General features: G+C 39.6%; 1 pseudogene; it reads left to right on the top strand.

The window, feature by feature from the left end:
* LOC103724679 overlaps positions 1-12,676 on the top strand; it is a 39,484-nt pseudogene extending 26,808 nt beyond the window's left edge.
* Positions 12,677-12,941: the final 265 nt, after the last annotated feature.

The following is a 12,941-nucleotide window of genomic DNA, read 5'->3' as shown; positions in this document are numbered from 1 at the left end:
GTCTGCATTTGAGCCATGGCTGTTGCAGAAGACTGGGTTCAAATTCCAGCACCCACATGATGGTTAACGACCGTCCATAACTCCAGTTCCAGGGGATTCCAGGCACTATTCTGTTTTCCGCAAGCATTGCAGGACACGGGCGCCCTTGCATACATGTAGCACATAATACATGCGTACACATAAAATAAAATAAAGCAAAAATAACTTAGAAAAATACTGTAATTGGGAAAAATAATTTTGAACGTGTTTTGGTAGGGATCCTTAAGAGTATTGCAAATGCTGATTCATTTATCCTTCATAATTTCCTCTTCCTTCATTCCACACATCTGGAAAAACAGTAACTGATCATAAAGTAGACAGAAGCAGATATGTCCAGCCTTCACCACAGGATCAATTGATTTTTAAAAATTTTCCTTAACCATAGTATCCATTGTTCTAAAGTATCTCCTATGGATCAATGGTAATCTGACCTAATGAATAGTAAATTCTAATCACATCTTGTACAATAATATTTACAATTATTGTATCCTATGGACTTTACTTCCTGTTTAAAAGTTAACGTTTTTTTCTTCTTCCCACTCTGACTGAAGCTCACTATATGACTTAAATAGGAAAATTTGAGTTATTTCATCTATTAATATGCATAAGCCACATTTTCAAACCTGGAGAAAAGGATTAGTCTTTTAATGTAGATTACAGACCCTTAATGCTATGTTCAAAGCCATCCAGAACTCCATGCCCAATATTAAAGAAATTATGGACTCTATTCAGTACTTGGTAAATACTACAAAGACATATAATAGTATTTGGTGGATGTGCTCTGCTCATATCTATTTTTGCTGTTTCTCAGCTTCAGTGTGATTTTCCCCACTTGCAAATGAACACAATAGATCTTTGGCTGAGGACTCACTGGAATACACTTCTACTCCTGCCATCTCATAGTCTTCAAAGACAAGATCCTAACAATATCTATTTTTCCAGATGCTCCTCTATTCTTTTACATTAGAAACAATCTTTTCTGAAGACATACATTTCATACTTATTCAGGATATATGAACCTTCTCACATTTTCTCACAAAACACCATTACTTGTTGTATACACACGTTGTCCAAGACTCTGCTTTAGGTAATTTCTGAAAATTATTTTGTAAACTAAGTCCTACTTAAATTTGACTACAGAGAAAACTGATTTAGCTTTTTTGTTAAATGAATTTTCCTAGTGAAATGAAATAAAACACTTATTCACCACACATGGGACACCAGAAGACCAAAGCAATGATGTCATCTAAGTCTAGTTTTCTGAATCAATAAGTTTATTAGTGCTACTTGTAGGGTCATGGGTGACAGGTTACAACTTGCGTGAACACTAGTGCCTCTCAGGCAGCTGGATTCTTCAAAAGCCCCACCCCAGCATGTGTAAACACACAGGAATGCAGGGATATATGTGAAGATATTAATTGGAATTAATTGCATCTATATGACAATTGTCTCTCACAGAACTGTTGTTCAGGCCTTGCAAATTTACATAAACTCACTAGTGTAGCATGTTGCTTTCTGACATTTTTCCTCCCCTTCGGAAGTCCAATTCATCCAAAACATCATCATCCATTTCTTTTTCTTTGTTGTTATTCGGAAGTCCAATTCATCCAAAACATCTTCATACATTTCTTTTTCTCTGTTGTTATTTGTTTGTTTTTTCTGATGGGACATGTACTTGTGCAGTTTGAAGAACACTGGTGGGGGAGTTATCTGGGAAGGTGCCAAAAGACAACTGTACGTCCACAAGAATTAGATGTTAAGACTGTGTTTCTGAATACACTACGTATTTGGAGTGCAGGACATAGAGAACTCAAGCTGGGACTGAATGAACTCAAAGCTTCCTCCCTGCTGGCTAGTTTTCATAATGTTGGAATGTGTTTTATATGTAACTATGGGAGATAAGGCATTAATGGTCTCACTTATGTGAGAACTATAGTTCCTACTTGCAAGGCAAGAAATGATCCCTGATGCAATAGTATTGTAACTATTATAGATATTACCAGCTCCATTCTCATTGGGTTTGAAGCTGCCATAAAGGAGAATTAACATATGTTGGGAGCTTTGCTGTCATAAGCACAGCCATTGCTACATTAGGTTGTGGCAGCTTGCCTTGACTTAAGCATTGGAGAAAGAATGCTTCCACTTTAAGAGCTTCCCTGCTCTCTGCTTCCGTGGTGAGAGTTGACAGGCTGTGCTTCCCTGATTAATTGGCAGTCTTGGAAACATTACTAAAGAGTTCTGTTTCAGTTTATGGGCACCGGAGTCTCTCAGCACTGATAGCTTGGTTTCTATGTAGGATTAATGAATTATAGTAGTTGCTAAGAGTAATCATAGCTGAATCTTGGATACTGTAAACTTCATGTGAGTTTCAGCTGGTGAGGTAATGTAGTAGCATACTGTATCCTTGGTTATTCCCTGGTTACTTTCTGTTAGTGATGTATCCTTAGTTATTCCTTGGTTATTTCTTGGTTACTTCAGATCTGATTCCTATATAAGCTTGGTTTGATTCACAATAAACATGCATTGGCACATAAACCTCTGCATCTCCGGTGTCTTAATTTCTATCTGTCGGGGTCCCCAAGCCACTCAGGCTTGAACTGTAGTCACCGCACCATGACAAACATATGATACTGTCAACCTCTTTAAAAGCGTGTGACTGGGAAGCTGATGGGCCCTAATGGTGAAGATGCCACTGTTGTTTTCCTAGACATGTAGTGTCTATAAAATTACCTTCAAAATATTTATGTTTTAGTCCAGCAATTAGTGATGCCGTCAGATTTAGTGAGAGAAGATTCTTATAGCAGGAGGTAGCAGATACTGCACAAACTCACAGCTGTGCAATATGCTGATAATATGTGACTGCTAAGCCCTAAATATCACCTGTTCCAAGGCTCAGGGAACATTGTATTAGAAGAAGAGACACTGTAAGGGCCAGAGGAAGAAATAGTGTTGAGAAGTGCTACCTTCATGCACGATATTGCCATCATACTTAGGAACTCACACCAGCTATAGTTACCTGCATAAGACCTGCACAAGATTAGGCCCATCAACTTTCCATCATGGAGCACGGAGGGGCTTACAAATTTCACCCCTCCTGGGAATTTATTGGCAGTTAACTGTTGCTTGTGGGAGGGGCTGATGAGCCACCACATCTCCTAGAGGTTCTACAGGCAGTTAATGATTGTTTGGGGAGAGAGACATTGTATTATAGTAATGTAGCCACTGTGATTTGTCCATGATCCTACAAATAAACCCTCACCCAGGCTCCTGTAAACAACCCTAACTATGCCTATTGGATCACTTGAAAATAAACAAAAAGACAGAGTAGAATGGGAAATATTTGAGAACAGGAAGCAGACCTGTGGGAGAGAGAGTGGGATAAGAGTTATAGCAGGTCATAAATGTGATAAAAATACATTAAATATGCACAGAAATTTATAATAAAACACATATATAAATAATAAATGCTAATAAAATGAAAAAATGAGTAAAATATGTTAAAAAAGACAACTACAGCTAAAGTTCCTAAGAAGTCATTGAGGACCACAGTTCAACAATATTACTAAGGATCAAGAAATGTCATGCTCTTTCCAAGGTTTCACCTCCTTACCAAGGATACCTACCTGAGTGCCTGTATTGCTCTGGATGCTGTGAGGAGACCTGCCCTGCATGCTCCCTGCTCCTGTCTCTGGAGAGAGTTAAGAAGTAGTCTGTGCCATGACTTGACAGCCTTTAATAATGGAATCTGGCTCTTGCATGCCCTTTGTCAGGATTCTGTTACATTTGAGGAAGACGCCATGAACTTCACCCAGGAAAAGTGGGTGTTGCTTGGTCTTTCTCAGAAGAATGTCTTCAGAGATGTGATGCTGGAAACCTGCAGGAACTTCACTGCTATCGATTATATTTTAGGAAATGAATGAGAAAACCAGAATATTGAATACCATTCTAAGAGTCCTGGAAGAAACCTAAAAACATGTTTGAGAGACTGTGTGCACAAAGAAGATAGAATGGTAAAACTCATTTGGATAGGAAATATCAAGATGACCATGAAAATTTCTACTGATTAACACCGCGTGTGCGGTAAAGTTTCATGTATCATTCACCCTTTAATAAGCATCCTACCTCTCACTTTCAGTATAAACCATATGAGCATAAGGAATATGGAACCAAGTACGTACCTCTAACTCTGTCACAAGCTCTCAAAGATACATGAGAATTCACACTGTGAATGGAACTTGTGAATATAAGGCATATTTAAAATCTTTTGGTTTCCAAGTTCATTTGGGAATATATCAAGAATCATGCAGTGCAAAAAACCTCAGTCAATACAAGGGATATAAAAAGGCCTCTATTGATGCTGATTTACTTAACACACACGGAAGAGCCCAAACTGTAAGAATACATTATCAATGGAATGTATTTGGTGAACATTTATGTTCTTCCATTTCTCTCCAAAGACATGAAAGAATTCTGTGAATGTAAACAATGTGGTAAAACCTTTAGATTTACTGCTTCCTTACTGTTACATGAAAGAATTCATAGTGGTGAAAACCCTTATGAATGCAGCAATGTGGAAAGTTTTTAGACATCACAGTAATCTACCAAGACATGAAAAAATTCATAGTGGAAAAAAGTCTATGAATGTAAACAGTGTGGTAAAACCTTTAGCTCTCACTGTTACCTTCACATACATCAAACAGTTCATTGTGGAGAAAAGCCCTATGAACATGGACAATGTGGTAAAGCCTTTAGATTTCCTGTTTCCTTACAGTTACATGAAAGATTCATAATGGTGAGAAACTCTGTCAATATGTACAATGTGGTAAAGTTTTTACACCTCACAGTGATAGTCAAAGACATGAAAAAATACATAGTGGGAAAAAACCATATGAATGTACACAGTGTGGTAAAGCCTTTAGATATAATTGTCAACTTCAAATACATTAGAAATTTCATGCTGGAGAGAAACCCCATGAATGTAAACAATGTGGTAAAACCTTTACATACCACTATAGTTTTAAAAAACATGAGCAAAATCATACTGCAGAAAAACCCTATGGCTGCAAACACTAGAAATGATAGTCATATTCAAAGACATGAGTGATTTCATACTGGAAAGACCCTATGAATGTAAACAGTGTGGCAAATCATTTGCAGATCATAGTATTCTTAAAGTACATGAAAAATTTCATAATGAAGAAAAACCCTATGAATGAAAATAATGAGGCCAATGCTTTAGTGATTACAGCAATTCTTGAAGACATAAAATACATACTGGAGAAAAATGCTGAGTCTAAACCATGTGATAAAGCCTTTAGGTATCCCATATTTCTTTCTTTTTTTGAAAAAAATTTAATTTTTTTCATTTTTAAAGAGAGAGCTGATTCCTGATACTGGGATTTAAAAATATATATTTTATTATTTTCATTTTAAGTGTATGAGTGTATTGCCTACATGTATGTGAGTGCACCCATGTTGTGCAATGCCATGGAGGTCAGAAGGAATCGGATTCCCCTGGAACTTGAGTTAAGGATGGTTCGTAGCCACCACGTGGGTGCTGGGAATCTAACCCAGATCTTCTGCAAGAGCAGTCAGTGCTCTTAACTGCTGAGCCATCTCTCCAGCCCCAGTATCCCATATTTTTTAAAAGACATGAAAGTACTCATATTGGAGAAAAATTCTGTCAATATAAACAATGTAGATATCACTTTTGTCTTCAGAGACATGAAAAATGTCATACTATAAAAAAAAAACTCTGTGAATGTAAGCAGTATGCAAAACCTTTAGGTGGCACAGCCACCTCTGAGTACATGAAAAAATTAATACTGAATAAAAGCCCTATTAATGTAAACAATATGATAAAGCCTTTAGAGATTGCAGTAATGTTTGAAGACATAAAAGTCATACTGGAGAAAAATGTTGGGTGTAAACTTTAGGTGTTTCATATTTGTTAAAAGGCATGAAAAAACTCATACTGGAAAAAAAAAACTGTCAATGTAAACAATGTAGAAAAATCAGTAGATTTCATAGTTCCTTGCAATTATGTGAAAACAAATCATTGTGGCTAAGAAACTTATGAATATGAACAATGCCTTTAGAGGTGATGCTTCCTGAAATTACATGGTAGAGCAGTTACACAGCACAATGTATACTGATAGGCATAGGTCTTATATTGTATGTTGTTTGTCTCTTAAGGGAGAGGTTGGCTTATTTATGTGTCTTGTAGCATACATCAGGCAGGCTTCAGTTGAGAATAGGCCAAACATGTGATTGGAAAATTATGAGCTGTGGTGTGGATATAAGGATATCTGAGGAAAAAAGCAATCTTTTCTGCCAGTATGTTCTCCTTTCTGCTGAGTGTGCCTACTCCTGTGGCTGCTGCTGTTGCTGCTACAGTCCTCCAGTGATAGACTGAAGCTACATTGTCCTTCCAAAATGGAGTAAATATAAGCAACTCAAGGAATTTTCCAGGTCTTCTCAGTCAGAATGGAACTACTGAGTCATCCACTTGTGTTGACTGAGCAGCTACTGTGTTGTCTGCCTCTCTATCCTGCACATGGATATTGGTAGACGGTCAATACCATTATATAAGGTGTAAGTGAATCTACTAAATCATCTTTATGGCGCATAAACATTCTGTTGGTTCTGTTCCTTGACAGCATTCTTTGTTGCATAGTTTCTGGAAATAAGGTGGGTTATAGAGAAAAAGTAATTGGTGGCGATTTACTTCCATTGACCTCTGCAGGATACAGAATTCTGCATTTGACCTGGTACACAACATATATTGTACCAGAGAAATAAATTCCTTTTAACAACAATAAACAAAGTGTCACGCTATGTAGGCAGTTCTGCTTCATTGTATAATAATTACTCTCTTTTTCAAATTGTATTTAATTTTAATTTTTATTTTTATTGAGGATTTAAAATATTTTATTATTTTTTATTTTTATGTGTATTAGTGTATTGCCTGCATGTAGGTTAGTGCACACGTGTCATGCAATGACCACGGAGGACAGAAGAGGCTGTCGGAGCCCCTGTAACTGGAGTTACAGACAGTTGTTAGCTGCCATGTGAGTGCTGGGATTCTAACCTGTGCTTTCTGCAAGAACAACTGGTGTTCTTAACCACTGAGCCATCTCTCCAGCCCCTTATTGAGCATTTAAAACTTTGTATAACATTTTCCACTCAAATCCCCTTCCCTCATTCATGCCTTCCCCTATTCCCCCACTAAACCCTATGCACTCTTCCATACTTGCTGAGTCCTATTCATTTAGGTGTTTGTACCCAAATGTCCTTCAGTGTAATTGCGTCCACTGGAGTCTAGTCAGCCCATACAGTGGTTGTACGTAAGTCATACTCTTCCTTAGCCAGCCACAATCAGTCTCAAATACTTCTCAATCAAGTGCTGGCCTACCACCTATTTCTCACCTCCCCTTTGGGCCCTTCTTTAATTGAGCTGACATGGGTCCCATGTTTGATGCCACCACTGCCATAGGTTCACATGAGTAAACCTCCAGTGGCCTGGAAGTCTCCACCTCCTTATGTTCATGAACCAGCCCTGGCTCTTACAATCTTTCTGACTCCTCTTCCACAATGGTCCCTGACCTGTGAGGCGGTGAAGTTCCATATAGGAGTTCCATCCTACACTCTACAGTCTGTTATCATGCAAAACTTGTCCAGTTGTGCCCTTCTGTGTGACTCACACTCTGATGTACATGGAAGCCTCACTGTTGAGAGTTGAGGGGTGCACTAGCCCTCTCTCTACCCCTTACTCTGCTATGTTCCATGAGCCTTGATTATAGATATTCAACTGCAGATGTGTCACTTAGTACTGGGCATCTCCCAGGTGTATGTTCTCTGTGCCTGACCACATGTACAGCTCTGCAGTAACCTCCATCTGTTGCAAAAAGAAGCTTCTTTGATGAGTGCTCTACGGTGTGCATGCTTGTCACTCTACAGGAGCTCTCTTCTATCTGGCACTGCGTTCCCTGCCAAGCAGCTCCCAGGTACACATAAGCATTAATGTTCAGATACTTTGTGTGCATTTCTCATAGGGTTTCTAGGGCATCACTTTTCCCTTCAGGTTACCTAGGCCCCTGAGATTCATTCATCTCTACTCTTTTTTCTCCCTTCCGGCCTCCCTCCTCCCTTCCTTCCTAGTCACAGCACTCCCATTATCTCTACCCTCCTCACAGTACCTCCAGACTCTAGCCATCTTTCTTTTCCTGACTTCCCTTGCTCCCCCACATTGTGGTCCCTTGGATGTAACTTCGTCCTCTCCTCCATGCTGATTATTCCCACTTTTCTACCTCCCTCAGGTAACATATGTTCCCTACGGTCCTCCTTTCAGGTTGTTTCTTGTCCTTTACCTCCATGTATCCTTTGCCTTTACCTGGCTCCTGGGGTTACTACGGAGTTTATATACTCACATATTGGGGACTGGTGCTACAATCCACAAAAGAGGGAGAACATACTCTGCTTGTTTTTCTACATTTGTCTTACTTCACCTAGTATAGCACTCTCTAGTTCCCTTCATTTTCCTGCAAATTTCATAATTTCATCTTTTCTTACTGCTCAGTAGAACTCCATTGAGTAGATGTATCACATTTTCATTAACCGTTAGTTAGTTAAGGAACATTTAGGTTGTATCCATTTCTTAGCTATTGTGAAGAGAGCAGCAACAAACATGGATGTGCAGGTATTTCTAAAGTATGATGAGTTCTTTGGGCATATACCAAGGAGTGGTATCACTTAATCATATGATAAGTTCATTTTTGTTTTTTTCCAGCTGGTACTCCTTTAATTTCCTTCTATTCTTTTTTATTGATTCGTGTATTTCATATAGAGCATCTCAAATTGTCTTAATCATCTTTATACCTCCATCCCCACCAGCATCCTCCTATAGCACCCCCCACTGGAGCCCATATACTTACTAATCGCTGTTATTGCCCAATGTGTTGTCAGTTCCCCCAGCCATTCGCCAGTGCAAGTCATCTGATGAGTCTAGTCAGCCTATGTAGAGTTCTTTGTTTTAGGAAGATCACCTCTCCTTCATCTAGCAGCAATCAGTTGCTAACATTCCTTTAGATAAGTTTGGGGTCTGCTGTTCATTTTCCTGGTTCTATGCTGGGTTACTGTCTGCCTGAGTTTGCATGGGACTTGTGTATGTTGACACCTATGCCATAGAATCATATGAACAGTTTCCCAGGAGCCTGTAGGACTCTTTCCATGTAGTCATGCACCTCCTCCCTGGCTCTTACAATATTTCTGCCCCCTTTTCTCAATGGTCCCTGAGCCTTGAGTGGATGAAGTTTAATAAAGGGTTCCTGTCCAAGGGCCATACATTAACAGACTCTTGATATCTTCACTTTAGCCATTTGTATTCCTGACTCTCTGGTGCATAAGGGAGCTTCATTATTGAGAACTGATTCCTTAGTGTCCTATTCTTTATCCCTGGTCTATATTCCATAAAGCCTTAGGTGCAGAGGTTGCACTGCAGGTAAGTCCCTTAGGCCTGAAAAATTCATAGACAATGTCTGTGTGTGACTGGTTGTGGTACTTGGTATTAGTTTTGGACTGTTGCAAAATGAGCTTCTTTGATGAGTGTTGACTGGCATACCTGTCTGTAAATATAAGGATCCACATATGAGGGAGAACATATGTCGTTTGTTTTTCTGAGTCTATGTTACTTGTATAACTGTTTATAGTTCCATCCATTTGCCTGAAAATTTCATGATTTCATCTTTCTTTATTGCTGAGTAGAACTCCATTGTGTGAATGTACCACATATTCATTATCCACTCATGAGTTGAAGTACACTTAGGTTGCCTCCAACTCTTAGCTACTGTGAAAAGTGCAGCAACAAACATGGATGTACAAGTGTCTCTGCAATAGGATGAGTCCTTTGGGTATATGCCAAGGAGGTATAACTGGGTCAAATGGTAGGTTCATTTGTAGTTTTTTAAGAGTTCTCCACACTGCTTTCCACAGGGATTGCACAAGTTTGCAATCCCACCAGCAGTGGATGAGTGTTCCCCTTTCCCCACATCCTCTCCAATATTTTGTATCATTTGTTCTTTTGATCTTAGCCAGTCTGACTGGGGTAAGATGAAATCTGAAAGTGGTTTTAATTTTCATTTCGCTAATAAGTAATGATGTTGAACATCTTTTAAGATGCTTTTTAGCCATCTTTATTTCTTTTTGAGAACTCTCTGTTCAGCTCCTTAGCCCTTTTTTTAAATTGTGTTACTTCCTTTCTTAATTCTTTATTTTTTGAGTTCTTTATATATTCTAGAAGTTAAACCTCTGTCAGATGTGGCACTGGTGAAGATTTCTCCCATTCTGTGGGTTTTCTCTTCACTTCCTTGGTTGCTTCTTTTGATGTACAGAAGCTTTTTGGTTTAATGAGGTCCCATTTGTTGATTCTTGACATTATTTCTTGAGCAATTAAAGTCTGGTTTAGAAAATCTTTTCTTACACCTACATCTTGTAGGTTATTCCTAGTGTTTTCTGTTTCAGAGTTTCAGGCTTCACACTGAGATCTTTGATTCATTTCAAGTTAACTTTTGTGAAAGGTGAAAGATAAGGGTTTAGTTTCATTCTTCTACAGGTGGAGATCCAGTTTTGCCAGCACCATTTGCTGAAGATGCTGTCTTTCTTCCAGTGAATCTTCTTGGCCCTTTTTTCAAATATCAAGTGGCTGAAATTTCATGTACTCATAAATTTGAGTGTTCATTTTTGTTCCCTTGATCTTCATGTCTATTTTTGTGCCAGTAGCATGTCATTTTTATACTATAGCTCTGTAATACAGTTTAAAATCTGGTATAGTAATCCCCCCAGCATTGCTCTTAGTGCTCAGGGTTACTTTGGCTATCCCACGTCTTTTGTGCTTCCATATGAATTTTAGGATTTTTTTTCCAATTATGTGAAGAATGTCATGTGGATTTTGATTGGCATTGCATTGAATCTGTAAATGGCTTTTGGAAGGATGGTCATTTTCACAATATTAATTCTTCTAATCCATAAGCATGGGAGGTCCTTCCATCTTCTTGTGTCTCCCTGATTCTCTTTCTTTAAAGATTTAAAAATTTCATTGTAGAGTTCTTTAATGTCTTTGGTCAGGTTTATTCCAAGATATGTTTTAGGTTATTGTGAAAAGGAGTGTTTCCATGTACTCTTTCTCTGATTACTTGTTACAGGTATATAAAAAGGCTACAGACCTTTGTAGATTAATTTTGTAACCTGCCACTTTATTAAAAATATTAATCTTTTCGACTTCCCTTGACTCATTGGCAGTCTGTTAGTGGGAGATCTCTGTCGCCTTCCCTTCGCTTCTTCCATTTCCAACAACCTCTTTAGGGGCCAAATATAGGTGAGTACATCTCTGTCCACGTTGGCCAGGCTGGTGTTAAGATCGGCAACACCTGCTGGGAGCTCTACTGCCTGGAACATGGCATCCAGCCTGATGGGCAGGGGCCAAGTGACAAGACCATTGGGGGAGGAGACGACTCCTTCAACACCTTCTTCAGTGAGACAGGTGCTGGCAAGCATATGCCCAGGGCAGTGTTTGTAGACCTGGAACCCATGGTCATTGATGAAGTGCACACTGGTACCTACTGCCAGCTCTTCCACCTTGAGCCGTTCATCACAGACAAGGAAGATTCTGCCAATAACTATGGCCCACCGGCACTACACCATTAGCAAGATCATTGACTTTTTCTTGGACCGAATTCGCAAGCTGGCTGACCAGTGCACAGGTGTTCATGGCTTCTTGGTTTTCTGCAGCTTTGGTGAGGGAACTGGCTCTGGGTTCACCTCCCTGCTGATGGAACGGCTCTCTGTTGATTATGGAAAGAAGTTGAAGCTGGAGTTCTCCAACTACCTAGCCCCCCAGGTTTCTACACTGTCATTGAGCCCTACAATCCTATCCTCACCACTCACACCACCCTGGAGCACTCTGATTGTGCCTTCATGGTAGACAACGAGGCCATCTATGACATTTGTCATAGAAACCCTGATATTGAGCGCCCAACCTACGCTAACCTTAACTGCCTTATTAGCCAGATTGTGTCTTCTATCACTGCTTCCCTGAGATTTTATGGAGCTCTGAATGTAGATCTCACGGAATACCAAACCAACCTGGTGCAGCAGAGATCACCAATGTCTGCTTCCAGCCAGCCAACCAGATGGTGAAATGTGACCCTTGCTATGGCAAATACATGGCTTGCTGCCTGTTGTACCGTGGGATGTGGTGCCCAAAGATGTCAATCCTGCCATTGCTATGATCAAGACCAAGTGTAGCATTCAGTTTGTGGATTAGTGCCCCGCTGGCTTCAAGGTTGGCATCAATTACTGACCTCCCACTGTGGTACATGGTGGAGACCTGGCCAAGGTACAGTGAGCTCTGTACATGCTGAGCAACACCACAGCCATTGCTGAGGCCTGGGTATGTCTCAACCACAAGTTTGATCTGATGTGTGCCAAGTGTGCCTTTGTGCAATGGTATGTGGGTGAGGGCATGGAGCAAGGGGAGTTCTCTGAGGCCTATAAGTACATGGCTACCCTGGAGAAGGATTATGAGGAGGTTGCTGTGGATTCTGTTGAAGGAGAGGGTGAGGAAGAAGGAGAAGAATACTAATCTGTTCCTTTCAGCCCTGTCGCATTTCAAACTCCTAGAACTTCAGCTTCAACATTACCTGATAGGCAGGCATCAGTGTTTGCCAATTAGGTTAGCTTCCCTGTGATCATGTCTGTTTTTTCCATGTGAACCTATAAGGTTTTTCCCTGATGTATCAAAGTAAAAGATTTCAAGAGAAAAATAAGATCATTTCTAGAAGTTTTCTGGTAGAATTTTTGGCATCTCTTAGATATAATAGCATATCATCTGCAAAAAGGAATAATTT

This window comes from Nannospalax galili, unplaced genomic scaffold (assembly GCF_000622305.1).
Source record: "Nannospalax galili isolate Female #2095 unplaced genomic scaffold, S.galili_v1.0 scaffold167, whole genome shotgun sequence".
Lineage (NCBI taxonomy): Eukaryota > Metazoa > Chordata > Mammalia > Rodentia > Spalacidae > Nannospalax > Nannospalax galili.
The sequence above is the reverse complement of the archived record's forward strand: the minus strand, read 5'-3'. Positions and strand labels throughout refer to the sequence as shown.